This window comes from Polyodon spathula, chromosome 11 (genome assembly GCF_017654505.1).
Source record: "Polyodon spathula isolate WHYD16114869_AA chromosome 11, ASM1765450v1, whole genome shotgun sequence".
In the NCBI taxonomy this organism is placed as follows: Eukaryota; Metazoa; Chordata; class Actinopteri; order Acipenseriformes; family Polyodontidae; genus Polyodon; species Polyodon spathula.
The window spans coordinates 1451223-1469096 of record NC_054544.1 but is presented as its reverse complement, the minus strand read 5'-3'; the positions used below and the strand labels follow the sequence as shown (position 1 = coordinate 1469096).

General features: G+C 41.5%; 1 pseudogene; it reads right to left on the bottom strand.

Moving 5' to 3' along the window:
• Window positions 1-3677: 3677 nt before the first annotated feature.
• LOC121322978 overlaps window positions 3678-17874 on the bottom strand; it is a 43688-nt pseudogene continuing 29491 nt past the window's right edge.

The window sequence follows — 17874 nt, the reverse complement described above, 5'->3', positions numbered from 1 at the left end:
GACTGCTGCTCTCTACAGAGCCTAAGGACAGCAGCAATCAGCTGCTTGGGTTTGTGATGACTGCTGCTCTCTACACAGCCTAAGAACAGCAGCAATCAGCTGCTTGGGTTTGTGATGATCGCTGCCCAGTCAACACCAACGACCCTCCCCTGTGGAGAGTGCGATCTGAATAATGGGTTTGTGCAGCTCTAAAACACAAGTGTCTAATAATGGTGCACATCCTCTAGAGCAGTGGTTCTGAACCCTGGTCCTGGGGACCCCGCTGCTGTGGCTGCTGGTTTTCATTCCAACCAGCTCTCAATTGCTGCTCTCTACAGAGCCCAAGGACAGCAGCAATCAGCTGAATTTAACTAGACCCTTAATTGACGAGACATAGATGCTCGGATTCCTGTCCGTCGTTTATTACGACGAGACCCAACACTACTGACGACGATGAGATGTGTCGGATTCTTGTCTTCGTTAGTCGACGACCAACACTACTAGCGACCGGTCAGTTGTGGTTCGGGGAGGTACACCCCTCCGGCTAGACTTATTACCGCAACACGCGAGACTAATGATTTGCTTAATTAGACCTTTTTAATTGTTTTCAGCTGTTAAACAGTTGCAGATTTCAAGTTAACCATAAGATTTTATAAGTAACTTGAACTTTGCAACTGTTTAACAGCTGAAAACAATTAAAAAGGTTTAATTAAGCAAATCATTAGATCGATGAAGGGTCTAGTTAATTAGTTGAGAGCTGGGTTGGAATGAAAACCAGCAGCCACAGCAGGGGGGTCCCCAGGACCAGGGTTCAGAACCACTGCTCTAGAACACATTTATAGATGCATTATTAATGGTTTACAAGAGATCCTTAACCTCTGTAACAGTGGATACAGTACCCTGGTGTAGTGAGCTTTGATTAATAGTAGCCTTCAATGGCAACAGAACAGTAACATGAAGGATCAGAAACAGGCAAAACAATACAAGTTTCCAGTGATGGAAGTAAGACTCCCTACTGCAAAGCAGTTTCACCAATTGCAGGTTTTAATACAAGATTGATTAACCACAGTGTATAGGTAACAAGTTCAGGTGTGTCTTACTAAACTCACAGTAAAACCAGGAACGGATCACGCTGCTATACAATGAGAGTTTTATTTCTATCCCTGGCTTCTCATCATATAATGTCATAGTCAATTTAAAAGAATAGCCTGTGCTGTTGGTCATACATGGAAGTAAAGGAAGAGAAAAGTTACTCACACGAGACAATTTTCTTTTTTCTTTTTCTTTTTAGTAAAAACAGAAAAAAACAAAACAAGGGAAAAAAGCAGATCAGGATTGCTGGAAAGGCACCTGTACGAATCAGACTCCTGGGTTAGTGAACACAAGCAAGGACAATCTGTTTGCATAGGGAAAACACTTTGTTGTCAAAATTAACAAAAAAAGCCACACTTTAAAAGCATAAAATATACTGCAAATGTAACACTTTTCATTATTGCCTCAGTTTTCAAGTAATTAGATAAATCTTATTATAATACAACATATCTGTTCTGGCGAGGGCTGCCCATTGACCAGGCTGTTTTATATCGAGTTTTGCTTGGCACAGACAAAGTTAACAGCTATGCATGGCTCCTGCCTTTCAGGCTGCAGTGAGGAGGTGAAAGTGCTACAGCACACTGCTGTGCATGTCTTACCCATACAGGATATCCCCCTAGAGGAGGAGCTTTACGGCTGTCGAGTGGTAGTGTAATCTTGCCGATCACCCAACCCCTGTTTGCTCTTAAGTCATTTTTACAACTACTGCACCAATTTCCATCCAACGCACACTAGCTCTCCTACCCTAATGTACCTCTGCATACTTGAGATCCAATCAAAGAACAAACAACACCAGAGTTTCAAGCTTGACGGAAACCCATTACCAAGAGCCGTCATGAAGCCATCTTGAAATCGAGTTGCTGTGCAGAGCAGACATGAAGCAGAGCAGTTAGAGACTTCACAGCCACTTTGCAAAGGGATACAAAGTGAACAGGAATATTGCTGGTGGTGCAATGCAATACCAACCAAGGCTTGAAACCTGGTTCCAGGAGACAGGGAGGCCTAGTTTGAGGCAACCTTGTCGCTTCAAACCCTGTGCCCCCTGGTGTGCCGCGGAGTGGCCTGAAACCTCGTGTCCTGAAACAAGTTCCAAACCACAAAGTGGCTTTGTGTTCTCTCAGCTTTAAACCCTGTGCCCCCTGGTGTGCCGCAGGAGTGGCTGTGAAACCTCAGTGTAATTTCAGGATTCTGTGGCTGTGGTTTGGTACAGTGTAATTTCAGGATTCTGTAGCTGTGGTTTGGTACAGTGTAATTTCAGGATTCTGTGGCTGTGGTTAGGTGCAGTGTAATTTCAGGATTCTGTGGCTGTGGTTTGGTACAGTGTAATTTCAGGATTCTGTGGCTGTGGTTTGGTACAGTGTAATTTCAGGATTCTGTGGCTGTGGTTTGGTACAGTGTAATTTCAGGATTCTGTGGCTGTGGTTAGGTACAGTGTAATTTCAGGATTCTGTGGCTGTGGTTTGGTACAGTGTAATTTCAGGATTCTGTGGCTGTGGTTTGGTACAGTGTAATTTCAGGATTCTGTGGCTGTGGTTTGGTACAGTGTAATTTCAGGATTCTGTGGCTGTGGTTTGGTACAGTGTAATTTCAGGATTCTGTGGCTGTGGTTTGGTACAGTGTAATTTCAGGATTCTGTGGCTGTGGTTTGGTACAGTGTAATTTCAGGATTCTGTGGCTGTGGTTTGGTACAGTGTAATTTCAGGATTCTGTGGCTGTGGTTTGGTACAGTGTAATTTCAGGATTCTGTGGCTGTGGTTTGGTACAGTGTAATTTCAGGATTCTGTGGCTGTGGTTTGGTACAGTGTAATTTCAGGATTCTGTGGCTGTGGTTTGGTACAGTGTAATTTCAGGATTCTGTGGCTGTGGTTTGGTACAGTGTAATTTCAGGATTCTGTGGCTGTGGTTTGGTACAGTGTAATTTCAGGATTCTGTGGCTGTGGTTTGGTACAGTGTAATTTCAGGATTCTGTGGCTGTGGTTTGGTACAGTGTAATTTCAGGATTCTGTGGCTGTGGTTTGGTACAGTGTAATTTCAGGATTCTGTGGCTGTGGTTTGGTACAGTGTAATTTCAGGATTCTGTGGCTGTGGTTTGGTACAGTGTAATTTCAGGATTCTGTGGCTGTGGTTTGGTACAGTGTAATTTCAGGATTCTGTGGCTGTGGTTTGGTACAGTGTAATTTCAGGATTCTGTGGCTGTGGTTTGGTACAGTGTAATTTCAGGATTCTGTGGCTGTGGTTTGGTACAGTGTAATTTCAGGATTCTGTGGCTGTGGTTTGGTACAGTGTAATTTCAGGATTCTGTGGCTGTGGTTTGGTACAGTGTAATTTCAGGATTCTGTGGCTGTGGTTTGGTACAGTGTAATTTCAGGATTCTGTGGCTGTGGTTTGGTACAGTGTAATTTCAGGATTCTGTGGCTGTGGTTTGGTACAGTGTAATTTCAGGATTCTGTGACTGTGGTTTGGTACAGTGTAATTTCAGGATTCTGTGGCTGTGGTTAGGTACAGTGTAATTTCAGGATTCTGTGGCTGTGGTTTGGTAAAGTGTAATTTCAGGATTCTGTGGCTGTGGTTTGGTACAGTGTAATTTCAGGATTCTGTGGCTGTGGTTAGGTACAGTGTAATTTCAGGATTCTGTGGCTGTGGTTTAGTACAGTGTAATTTCAGGATTCTGTGGCTGTGGTTAGGTACAGAGTACACTTTGAATCAAGTACTTTTTCTGTTTGGTATTGGGTACAGGCCACGCTGGCCCCAAAGGGGAGGGAGGGCAATGCATCTCTCTCCATGCGGAGGCTGCTACTAGGGACCAGGCTAACAGAGAGGCCATGTTTATTAACAAGGCTGGCAGGGCTTCATCACTGGCTATTGGTTGTTATAGAAGTAAACCATCAGCGATGTGACAAACTGGTGAATTTAAGCAGGTTCTTTCCAGAGAGGTCTACAAAGGGAATATCCAGCACGGCAGTCATGTTACACATGCTGACAGTTATTTTTCTGCATTGTACCTTTTAAGTGAAGGTTCACTCGGCGTCAGACTTGCAGTACTCCTCTTATTAAACTCTGCTCATTTGTCACAGTGGAAACTATAAAGCACTTAAATGATAGAAAAACATAACCTGCGTAACCTAAAATACCTTCCAGTCATTTCTGTGATTCTGGGTCACTTAGAATTTTTTAGATTCATGTCTGTTTGGGAATGTACAGCTACATTTCAAACATGATATTCCCTAACATTCCCACTTCCCTTGTGGAATTGTGGGCTCGGAGGCGGGTCCTTCCCTCGCTGGCTGGCTGTGGGGGCCCGTTTTGCACAGGGCCCTCTCCTCAGGTGCTCTGGAAAGGCATCTCGAAGTTGTTCCAGGAGTCCTCTGCGCTCTCGTCCTGGTTCAGCTTTCTCCAGAAGGAGCGGGGTTTCTTGTGCATCTCCCTGCGCACACACCGGGGGCAGGGCTGAGCCTTCGAGCGGCACTCGCCATGGAAGACAGCTCCACAGCCCTCACAGCTAGAGAGCACAAGGACAAGACAAGAGCGGGCAAGGGTGAGCAGCACTGACCGGGGCAAGCAGCATGTAACAATAACTCCCTTTTCATTTCAGGATGTTCCAATTCATTATCATCAAGTGTGTCAGTAACATGCACAGGCAGACAGACACCACCCATATATCCACAGAACTCACAATAACTTCTGATAAAAACAGTTAATACCGAGTTTAAAGTCAACTGGATAAACGGTCCTCCAGATAATTGGAAACTTTTTTAAAATGTGACATTCACAAGTACGGACGACAATGACCAGGGAATAACAATGCATCTGTACAAGTTAATAAAACATGTAACTAAGTATTCGGAAGAAACCTCATACTGTGTGTGTGTGTGTGTGTGTATATATCTATCTCTCGCCCTCGCCCTCTCTCTCTCTCTCTCTCTCTCTCTCTCTATATATATATATATATATATATATATATATATATATATATATATATATATATATATAGAATGAAGAATCGTGTAGCAGCTTCTAGTTATCGAGGGATTATTTACACACAGCCAGTATTTTCTTTTATAAAAGTTTACTATAGTAAAAGCAGAGCAATGTGTACTAAAGCATAGTAAATGCACGGTAAAGCATAGGTAAGCATTATAAAGAATAACAAGGTATGGTAAAACATATTAATAAACACGGCAAGCCAGGGTAAATCATGGTAATGACCACAGTGTGACATGTGAATAGCATGTGTGTGGTTCCTATCTGTGCAGATTCAATGTAGTGGTACAGCACTCTACTCAGATTGGGCTCTAGTATAACTGCATGGCTATAGTTACATGTTTATCAGTATAGCTGCACGGCTGATGGTCTAGTTACATGGTCTGGGTCGGATTTGTGTTGCTCCTGCATAATAAATAAACAGCTTTCCAAGATAAAGTGGTTGGGAAAGGCAAGCTTTCAGATGAACCCTTCTTTTCAGTGCATCTTTCTGTTTTTGTTTTGCTTGTATTCTAAATGCCCTAATCGCTAATGAGAGTACACTGCACTCTCATTAGCATGTGAATGCTTCTTGTTTCTTTTGTTTGTTAAAGTGCGGATCTGGGTTCCGTGGCTCATTAAGAGGCAGGAGGGAAACCATGTGGGAGGACTGGATGGTGTTTACTTCCAGGTCAGGACAGAGAGACGGCAGCACCATAACAGGAATTAACACTGTTATGCATGGGATTAACACTGTTATGCATGGGATTAACACTGTTATGCATGGGATTAACGCTGTTGTGCATGGTATAAACACTGTTTTGCATGGGATTAACGCTGTTGTGCATTGTATTAACACTGTTGTGCATTGTATTAACACTGTTGTGCATGGGATTAACACTGTTTTGCATGGGATTAACACTGTTATGCATGGGATTAACACTATTGTGCATTGTATTAACACTGTTGTGCATTGTATTAATGCTGTTGTGCATGGTATAAACATGTATTAACACTGTTGTGCATTGTATTAATGCTGTTGTGCATGGTATAAACACTGTTTTGCATGGGATTAACGCTGTTGTGCATTGTATTAACACTGTTGTGCATTGTATTAACGCTGTTGTGCATGGTATAAACACTGTTTTGCATGTGATTAACTGTTGTGCATGGTATTAACACTGTTATGCATGGGATTAACGCTGTTGTGCATTGTATTAACACCGTTGTGCATTTTATTAACGCTGTTGTGCATGGTATAAACACTGTTTTGCATGGGATTAACACTGTTATGGATGGGATTAATGCTGTTGCGCAAATGTTATTACACGAATGCAGATTTTTCACCCTTTCTAATATTTACTGCAAGGGATGAAAAAACGCTTTGCAGTTTGTTAACTAAGCAAAGCAATGTAAGTTTAAAAAAAAAAGATTTACATTTTCAACCACTTCTAAAAGATGAACTTCTGAAGTGGGGTGGATTGAGAAATAACAACGAGGGGTGTAATTTCTATCTCCTGTGAGACGGTGATTTTGAACAGGGGTTTACCATTATCACAGTTGTAAGAACATAAGAACATAAGAAAGTTTACAAAGGAGAGGAGGCCATTCGGCCCATCTTGCTCGTTTGGTTGTCAGTAGCTTATTGATCCCAAAATCTCATCAAGCAGCTTCTTGAAGGATCCCAGGGTGTCAGCTTCAACAACATTACTGGGGAGTTGATTCCAGACCCTCACAATTCTCTGTGTAAAAAAGTGTCTCCTATTTTCTGTTCTGAATGCCCCTTTTTCTAAACTCCATTTGTGACCCCTGGTCCTTGTTTCTTTTTTCAGGCTGAAAAAGTCCCTTGGGTCGACACTGTCAATACCTTTTAGAATTTTGAATGCTTGAATTAGGTCGCCGCGTAGTCTTCTTTGTTCAAGACTGAACAGATTCAATTATTTTAGCCTGTCTGCATATGACATGCCTTTTAAGCCCGGAATAATTCTGGTCGCTCTTCTTTGCACTCTTTCTAGAGCAGCAATATCTTTTTTATAGCGAGGTGACCAGAACTGCACACAATATTCAAGACGAGGTCTTACAAGTGCATTGTACAGTTTTAACATTACTTCCCTTGATTTAAATTCAACACTTTTCACAATGTATCCGAGTATCTTGTTAGCCTTTTTTATAGCTTCCCCACATTGCCTAGATGAAGACATTTCTGAGTCAACAAAAACTCCTAGGTCTTTTTCATAGATTCCTTCTCCAATTTCAATATCTCCCATATGATATTTATAATGTACATTTTTATTTCCTGCGTGCAGTACCTTACACTTTTCTCTATTAAATGTCATTTGCCATGTATCTGCCCAGTTCTGAATCTTGTCTAGATCATTTTGAATGACCTTTGCTGCTGCAACAGTGTTTGCCACTCCTCCTACTTTTGTAGAGGGGGTGGAAATTACTAATAGGGTATTAAAACAGGTAATTAATTAAATATTTTGGAAATGTGTAAGGCATAAAAGATCCCTTTTTTAACACGCCTAAAATCTTTATCTCCGGTGCTCTGTTAGGGTGCAATGCAATACCAATCAAGGTGGAAGCAGAGCCTTTTAAACTCATATTAATCAACTGCAAGCCGACACTAACGAACATTTCATTAGACTAAAATACTTTCTAAATGGCTTGCTTTCTGATTGCCACTCCCTAGGTGAGTTGATCATTCTTTTTCCTTGGCATCTTGCTGAGTAACAGGCTTGTTATCAGAACCCCGCAACAAACAGTGCGCCAGCAGAGTTACAGCAGAACTAACTGGAAAGCTTTATGGTGGCCAAAGGTGAGTGCTGATTTGAGGATTAAACAAACACCTGCACAACAAACAGTGAGCACAGTCCAGCCCTAGCACAGCGTGAAGCCTGACTGAAACAAACCTGCAAACACAGTGCAAGAGCAAGCATGTTCCCAAAGGGGCAGCCGCGGGCACAACAGGCCACTGTCATAAACTTAACGATACTTGAGCGTTGGATAGATTAATCAAAAAAGTGAATACAATGCGTTGAGTAGACTCAACCTTCTTTTCAACACTGCAGGCAGTATTGGCCACTGTAGGCAAACCTCACAGCCATTTCCAAACATGGCCAAGACGCTTCTGGGAACTGTGCCCTGGCTCTAGAGGAGGTGGCACACAGGCTCTCCTCACACGTGAAGGAGGAAGATGATTTATAAGAAGACATTCTGTAATTGTGGCTTGGTGGAATATCTTAGCAGGGCTTAGGGGAGCCAAAAGGAAACAAGTTATAATTATAAGAAAGATGGGACTGTATTTATTTCTGGAGATTACTTTTTAATAGCAGAATTGTTTTTCTTTGGGTTTGTTTGTGTTTTTTGATTCTGATCCACCACAGACCAATGTTTTTGTCTGACCATGACATCCATGCTTTTCAGTAGAGCTACCTCCCATTAGTGGAAGGCAGGAACAGCTAGCATTACTGCGGGCGCCTTTATCACGTGAGCAGCGCTGGCCAATGTCTCCGTTCGTGGGCTCTCACATTTCTAAACCTCTGCTTTTTCAACACTATTTTCCCTGGAAAACAAAATCTAAATGATCAACTGTTTCCGGTTCCTTTTCTTATTTCTAGAAAATGAAAATGCACCACTCTGTGCAGAATTAGCTTATTATTTCCAGAGTAATTGGTTAATTAATGAACTAATTACTGTTTTAAACACCAGAAACAAAACAAAAACAAGCACCCCCCTCCGCACACAATTACTTCCTTGTCCTGCGTCTGCACAAGTCCCATCCCCAAATGAATGTCAAAAGTCCCTCTGAGGACCCTGTAGAAAAGGCCCCCAGTCTTGCAGGCTCTGCAGAGGAGCCCCAGCTGTGCTCGCTTTGTGTGGGTTGGGCTCCCTGAAGAATGCCTGGGATTTCTTATTTGACAAACGTTTTTAAAGCCATTGAGGTTTCTTCTCCTCATGCTTGAAATGGCAGGGTCACAAAAGACCCTCCAGCAAACACTAATTAGCTTCCTTGATGTTGTTGAATCTGGGCTTCGCGGTGTCTAACGCATGCGTGGGGACTGATTGACGTGAGAGATACGAAACGTCTGAGCACCTAACCCAGGTAAGCGCGGGACTCAGGCATCCATTCAACCTGTCTTTCATTTTCTTTAAGCTCTAATAGAAACTAATGCTTTCTGCAGTAACACTGTAGAAAAAATATTAGCACAGCCAACGGAAATACCAAGTATCCCGTGCCCCCCATAGAAATGACCAGTCTAAACAGGAATCCTCCCTGACAAACACAAGAACACACACCAACAGCAAGCAGACCCAGGAGTGCAAGCTACCTCAGCCATGCTGCTCGGGGCACTGGCACTCGGCTATGAATGAATAAACAGCCGATTCATTCAATGAAAACGTATCATTAAGCTTCCAGAATGAAGGGGTCCAGTGGGATCGGAATGCATTCCTGAGTGATGAAATTAGGCAGTCCGTTATTTCTTTCCACTCCAATCCAAGGGAATCATTTTTCATGCATTTTCCATTTTTCATGCACGATCCCTGCAGACGTCTCAGTGCTAAACGTTGATTTGTTCAAGTGGTCTGAGCGTCTGTACTGATGTGGTACACGTGTGTAGATGATAATATAGCTAGGCTAGAATATAGAGTACGTACTGCAGATAATGTGAACATGCCTGCATTAATAATGAAAAAACTCATAGTCAGTTATCTTTAATGCATTTCTGTTGTATGCAAAGAACAGAAAACTTAAAAGCACTAGTATATGATTACTGCCATACCCCAGCTTATACTAAGTGTACATTTAAAAATAACTACATTCAAATCCACAGTTTAATACCAAACTATATCACTCCCCTAACCAACAGATTTTCTGCAGTTTGAGAGGCTGGTTGCTAGACAGATCGTGAATAGGCAATAGGTGGAATAAAACATGCATAAGTTGTGGTATTTGTTTATTGGCTTAGTCAGTGTGACAATGGTGAGACGACATCTCGAAAAGCGCTTGTCATCTAATCTTGTGTTGATTTGCATTCATTTAAAGTTATTTAAAAATAAATAAAAATAAATTCATGTTGTAAATTCCACACTGAAATAACAGCACTCCATGTCGAGACTGTTTTGATGAGTGTATACATTTCTATGAGACGGGTGCGTGTTATTACAGCTTTGCTTACTGCGTCTGAAGCCACTACCATATCAAAGTAGTGAATCACTGTTTTTAGTATGAACCATACTCAGTAACACACAACCAAGATGAATGGGGAGGGAAGTCCAAAAAAGGAAAGCAAGTCCTGTTCTGATTTCAAAGCTATTGTCAGCCTTGTGTTCTTCACCAAAGCAGTGACACATTTCTGATTGCCATATAACATACACATTATTCTGCTGTGAACATGATGTTCTTTTCTGCAGCATATCAGCAATTTGATCCATTTGAGTGTGAGACTATGCAGGCAGTTCAATGTTGAAATAAAAGCTGCAATAAAACAAAACCTACAGACTCTTGTGTAATGTATTCATGCCGTGATTAGTCTGATCAGTTCTGAGCAGACTCAGCAGGGGTCTGACTATAGCAACTCCTGGGACCTACCTGGTCATTTCAATAATACACCTAAACAAGGGAAGCTCTGAAGCCAGGACTGGGCTCAGCAGGGTCATGTGAGACACAGAGACACACGGGACAGCGTTGTCTCAGACTCACCGCTTGGTAGCCGTGTCCTGGAAGGGGTAAATGACTTGTCCATTTTGGCAGATCTCACAGATGAAGCCTTTCTGGCTGCACAGACTGCAGCTGTAGACGTGGGAGCTGGCGAACTTAATAACCTTCGAGAGGAAAGGAGACAGCTTGCCTTCAATAGCCTGGAATGAAAAGAAATACAAACGCAGTAAATGCACAAAAAAAAAAAAAAGTGATTCCTTAACAAGGGGTTTTAGGAAGCCACACGTGGGCTTTTATTATTGCTTTTAGAGGGGGCTTGACCACTGCTGCAAATCTCAGGAAAGTCAAGCTCGACCCTCACGTTTCACTGGAAATTACCATGTGGTATGAACGCATTGTGTGTGTGTGTGTGTGTGTGTGTGTGTTCCTAAATATTTATTAACATGTAGCAAGTGGCAAAATGAGAAAACCAGGACCAGTTATGATAAATAGGTATAGGACCAAACCAAAGTATGGCAATACAGCTGAAAAGATTAAAAAATCCATTGCAGACCTCCACAGACTTAATTAAGGTTAAAAAGTAAAATAAAAAAGGGTGTCTAACAAACACATAAAAAAATGAATGTGTGAATTAGCTAATTAAATCAAGAAAACTCTGGAAAGCTCTGGTTGGAACTTTTTGTGTCGCTGAACACAGCCTGCGGAAAGAAAAGAATGCAAGAAAAAAGGGATTTTGTTCCAATCCAGACCTCCCCCCGGTCGTTCACTGATGCAATGAAAAGTGGATACACCTGGCATTAGCACTGGAGACCAATTAAAGAAGCTCCCAGCATTCTTAAACCACGAGAGAAACAGAAAACAAAAAAGGAAAGAGAAAGAAAGGCAGGCAAAAGAAAAGAGCCCCCACCTTCCTGGGCAGCGGCAAGCAGAGAAGCAGAGTTGTAAAAAGAGGCTCTGATTGGAATGAAGGTTTCATTAGGCAGAGGGGAGACAAATGCAGCAACAGCAGCAGCAGCAGCACGTGTGGAGCGGACTGTTCGTTTCTTTTCAGGCAGTGCTCAGCAGGGATCTCTGGGGCTCTTCCACACACCTGCACCTCCGCGTTCAGTGTGTGTGTGCGCACTGATTTTCCTTTCTTTTACTTTTAAAAAGTGCCCTTTTAAAAAAAAAAAAAAGGACTTAATGTTTTTAACAATGCTTGCCACCCAGAAAGTCTAAAACCTAAAGGAGAACCTTTACAAAAGAAAAGGGCAACATTACTGTTTGAAAGTACTGTAGGTATGACTGAGTTTTACCCAGTTCAGTCTGAAGCTATGACTTTGTGTGCAGTTTAAAAGGAAGTTTCTCAAGGCAGTTTAAACTTGGTTACTGGCCAGCTTTCCTCTAATAGGTCATCACTTTCAGGTAAATGATTACAGGGATGCATAACATCAGCCTACTGAGGCACAGTGCCAATATTGTAGGATGTCATCTTGTAACAGCCCTGGTACTTACTGGGATGCGGATCCACAACCCTGCCACTTCCTGAACATTTCACTTAAAACATGTGTTCATAAATAATCAACAATTCCAAAAGTACACCACATGGCCCTTTCAGAGATATGCATACGAGTTTTGATTTCACTGGCTGTGTAAGTAAATAAGAAGCACAACTTGCTGTGCTAAACAACACTAGAATTATCTTGTTGGGGGAAAATAAAAAATGAAAAGTGATTCTGAGCCATTTTCAACTGTTTGCTGAGAAATATCTTGGATTGGCCAATAAACTAGAGAATGGTTTCGTAGACTCTGTTCATATACATGTTGGTCAATGCAGCCACTGTTGAGGGACAAGCCAGCTGCATGGACACCCTCTATCAAGCTTCCTTGTGAAGACCCCTTCCTCTTTCCCATGACTGTTGCTGAATAGCTGCCCTGGCACACAGCTTCACAAGTCCAGTTGATCCCAACATGTCACAGCATTACACTCAATTTACTTACGTTCTTTCTCCATTTCTTTGGCCAGTCAGTGTATAAATTATGATGGAAAACACGACACAGAAAAAAAGTGGATCTGAAAGATGAATTTGTAAGTAAAGAAAAAACTAAAACATCACATCACAAAGGTTGAAAGATACAGGCGGCTGCGGTCTGGTAATCAAAGGTCTCTCTCTCTTCATTTCAGCAGCATATAAATGGGAAAAAATAGAATTCCAAATGATTCCTGGCAGTTGAAAAGGAAAAGCAGCTGTGAGATGTTTAACAAAGCATACTGATAATTAAAGCAATGAGGCAGGGGCTAGAAGATCGTCACATGCACAGATTTGTATTACAAACAAGCAGAGGGATCAGTCGTGCGTCCCATGGTTAGAACATTACCAGTGTAACGGTAGTATAGCCTCCTGCAGTTAACAGCACACGTACATGCTGAGGTTCAAACCAGTACAAGGGAACAGTCTGGACATTAATAGCCTATCAGGTTCTCAGCGATTGGTCCTGTCACACAATATAAATCCCCAGTGACGTTGTAACTTTGTGATTTCCATACACAGGGGCTGCATGGATGTTTTTTCAGTTAAGGGCTTCACACAAGAGTTTGGCTGTTCTGCTAATGCAGTGGCTAGTTTGGGGCGTTTTCCACCAGCATAATTACCAAGGCCTTGCTCTTGTCTATAAGCACCACTGCTGTGCTACTGTATCAATCATCCTGGTGCAGTTCTAGACGAATGCCGGGCTGTACAGGCTGGTCCAGTAACGTTTCAGTGCTGGAGTTTACAGAAAACAGGAGCCCTTCCTCCTGTGTTCTTGTCCAAGATAAATAGAAGGGGGCTACAGTAATTCTGTACAGCTACACACTTGAAATAGAAGCTCTGAGGAAAAGTTCAGATTCAAAATGATACATACACCTTTTCCAGTGAGCTTGCTTACACATTGGTATTACTTTAGGGTAGGAGCAGGAGGGAGGTTGCTGACATGTGTTATTACTAGCCAGTAAACAACATGCTTTTAAACCAAGGGATAGGAAAGACTGTGCATATATTTACAGATCGCACAAGCTGGCGCGCATGCGTGATCTTTGACTTTTACAGCCAATAATAGACCAGCATCCAAGTCAATTTACCTGGGAATTACCTGATGTCAATATTGCTGGAGCCAGAAGCAAACAAATAAACAAACAAACAGTGAAGACACACACGCTGGGGTTCCAAGTGGCTCCTGCAGCAATGCTATATGATTAGGAACTGGCTGCTTCAAATTAAGTGCTGATCTTAGCTGGGGGCACACAGGGAGCACGTCACTGACCTTTGCACTCTCCAGGGTTGGGAAGGAAAGATTGGTTTGAGATAGCTCCTCTTTATACATTTACAATTGCCCTTTTCCCATGCTTCTTCCATGGTTCTGCCATGTTTTTATAAAAGTTTACCGTATTCCGAGGACACCAAATTCTATAATGGTGGGTTAATATTTAACCCCCTCAAAACAGAACTAAATTAGTCTACGTCCATTACTAGGACTCAGCAGAACAACACTGCCTGTACATCACTAAACCCTAGTATAACTCTGTTTCCCTTTCATTAATATGCTTTACCATACATCGCTATTCCTTACAATGCTTGCCTATATTTTATCATACCTCTCTATTCTTTACAATGCTTGCCTATGCTCTATCATGCTTTCACTGTGCTTTATTACACTTTGCTAAGCTGTTGTAAACTTGTATAAGGGCATTGCCGAGACCAGTAAGGCATTCTTGGCTGTAAGCATTGCAGGAACACTTTCTTGGCTGTGACCATTGCAGGAACACTTTCTTGCGATCTCAAAGAAATTTGGTATTCTGACAGATGATTTTGTCTGTACCGGGAAGCATCCGATATACCCAGCCTGCACTGTGTCTAGACCTAAAGGAAAGCTAGTCTAAGAGCTGCTGCAAAATACAATGGTGAGTGTTAAAATCACAGGAAGGAGAAGAATCGAGTTTATAAAGTTCAAGACAACAGTAGGTCACTGACCTGCCTGTAAATAGCCATCGCGCTACAGTAACGGAAGTTAGCCTTTTTTTTTTTTTTTACTAATTACTTGTATTACACACTGTATAGGAAAGACAGGCAGGACAGAAGAGGAGGAGGGGTAGCGCTATACATAAGAAACAGTCTTGAAGCCCAGGTGTTAAACCTGGACAAAGAAAATAAAGCCGAATCAATATGGGTTAGAATAACGGACAAAAATTCAAAGGGCATAATAATAGGAGCATGCTATAGATCGCCAGATTCAGAGGGTGAGCACAATAATCTGTTATACAATGACATTAGAAATGCGTGTAGCAAAGGAGAAGCCATACTAATGGGGGATTTCAACTTCCCCCAAATAAAATGGGAAAACCCGGTGGGTAGCACGAAGGATGAAATAGAAATGGTGGAAATGACAAATGACTGCTTCCTAACACAATTTGTCATGGCACTGACTAGAGGGGAGCCATGCCTTGATTTAGTCTTTTCAGATAACGAAGATAGAATAACTAAAACAGAGGTCAGAGAACCACTGGCAAACTCAGACCACAACATGGTCTCATTTGAAGTGTTTTTTAAAACCCCAAAAGTAATGACTAAAGCTAAGGTTTACTATTTTAGAAAAGCAAACTAGGAAGGTATGAAACAGAGACTAACAGAAGTAGATTGGAGTAAAATAGAGAAAACACCCACAGAAGAAGGATGGTTGTTCTTCAAAAATGTAGTACTAGAGGCGCAAAACAATTACATCCCTAAAGTAGACAAATCTAAATGTAAAACTAAATTGCCAAAATGGTTTAATAGATCAATTAAAAAAAATATTCAGCGAAAAAAGGCACTTTACAGAGCATTAAAAAAGGACCAAAAAGAAAGTACGCAGAAAGAGTACACAGAACTGCAAATGCAAGTCAAAAAGGAAGTTAGAAAGGCCAAGAGAGAAATAGAAATGAACATTGCTAAGGGAGCTAAAACCAATTCCAAAATGTTTTTCCAATATTACAACAGCAAGCGAACATTCAAAGAGGAGATTAAATGTTTAAGAGATACAAATGGCAAAATCGTAGATGAAGAAAAAAAAAATAGCAAATATATTAAATGATTACTTTTCACAAGTTTTTACAAAGGAAGATACTGACAACATGCCCCACATGTCATCCAGTTCCTATCCAGTTTTAAATAACTTTAGCATAACTGAGGCAGAAGTGTTAAAGGGACTAGGAGCTCTTAAAATAAACAAATCCCCTGGGCCGGATGAGATCCTCCCAGTAGTACTCAAAGAAATGAAAGAAGTAATTTACAAACCGCTAACCAAGATCATGCAGCAGTCTCTTGACACAGGGGTGGTACCGACAGACTGGAAAATTGCAAACGTAATACCGATCCACAAAAAGGGAAACAAAACTGAACCAGGTAACTACATACCAGTAAGCCTGACTTCTATTATATGCAAACTTATGGAAACTATAATAAGATCCAAAATGGAAAATTACCTATATGGTAACAGGGTCCTGGGAGACAGTCAACATGGTTTTAGGAAAGGGAGATCGTGTCTAACTAACTTGCTTGATTTTTTTGAGGATGCAACATCGATAATGGATAATTGCAAAGCATATGACATGGTTTATTTAGATTTCCAGAAAGCTTTTGACAAAGTCCCGCACAAAAGATTAATTCTCAAACTGAACACAGTTGGGATTCAAGGAAACACATGTACATGGATTAGGGAGTGGTTAACATGTAGAAAACAGAAAGTACTGATTAGAGGAAAAACCTCAGAATGGAGTGTGGTAACCAGTGGTGTACCACAGGGATCAGTATTAGGTCCTCTGCTATTCCTAATCTACATTAATGATTTAGATTCTGGTATAGTAAGCAAACTTGTTAAATTTGCAGACAACACAAAAGTAGGAGGAGTGGCAAACACTGTTGTAGCAGCAAAGGTCATTCAAAATGATCTAGACAAGATTCAGAACTGGGCAGACACATGGCAAATGACATTTAATAGAGAAAAGTGTAAGGTACTGCATGCAGGAAATAAAAATGTACATTATAAATATCATATGGGAGATACTGAAATTGGAGAAGGAATCTATGAAAAAGACCTAGGAGTTTTTTTTGACTCAGAAATGTCTTCATCTAGACAATGTGGGGAAGCTATAAAAAAGGCTAACAAGATGCTCGGGTACATTGTGAAAAGTGTTGAATTTAAGTCAAGGGAAGTAACGTTAAAACTGTACAATGCATTAGTAAGACCTTATCTTGAATACTGTGTGCAGTTCTCGTCACCTCGCTATAAAAAAGATATTGCTGCTCTAGAAAGAGTGCAAAGAAGAGCGACCAGAATTATTCCGGGCTTAAAAGGCATGTCATATGCAGACAGGCTAAAAGAATTGAATCTGTTCAGTCTTGAACAAAGAAGACTATGCGGCAACCTAATTCAAGCATTCAAAATTCTAAAAGGTATTGACAGTGTCGACCCAAGGGACTTTTTCAGCCTGAAAAAAGAAACAAGGACCAGGGGTCACAAATGGAGTTTAGACAAAGGGGCATTCAGAACAGAAAATAGGAGGCACTTTTTTACACAGAGAATCGTGAGGGTCTGGAATCAACTCCCCAGTAATGTTGTTGAAGCCGACACCCTGGGATCCTTCAAGAAGCTGCTTGATGAGATTTTGGGATCAATAAGCTATTAACAACCAAACGAGCAAGATGGGCCGAATGGCCTCCTCTCGTTTGTAAACTTTCTTATGTTCTTATGTTCTTATTACTAAAGCTGGACCACAAGCCAGCTAAAAAGACACTTCCCATAATGAAAAGGAAACATTGTAAGTGGTGATCATGTACGTGGGAGAAAGCATTCTTGTTTTGCTGTTATTCTGTTGTAGATGCTCAAAAGCTACTTCTGCATTTCATAGGAGATGGGCGTCACTGGAAGGCACACATACTGACCTGGTGAAAGATTCTGACGAGCAGAACGGAAAAAGACACTCCCGTTTCTGCCTTTGATTCATTCTCTATCCCGCTATTCTTGTTAAACAAAGGGTGGAATTGTGGAAGAAGCAGACAGTGTAGGCAACACACACCTGTTCAGGATTTCTAACGAGAGCTGCACCCATACAGAGGTCTGTCTTTTCATATTATTCAGAGGGGGGGGGGGGGGGGGGGGGGGGGGGGGGGGTATTCAAATCTGGGCTC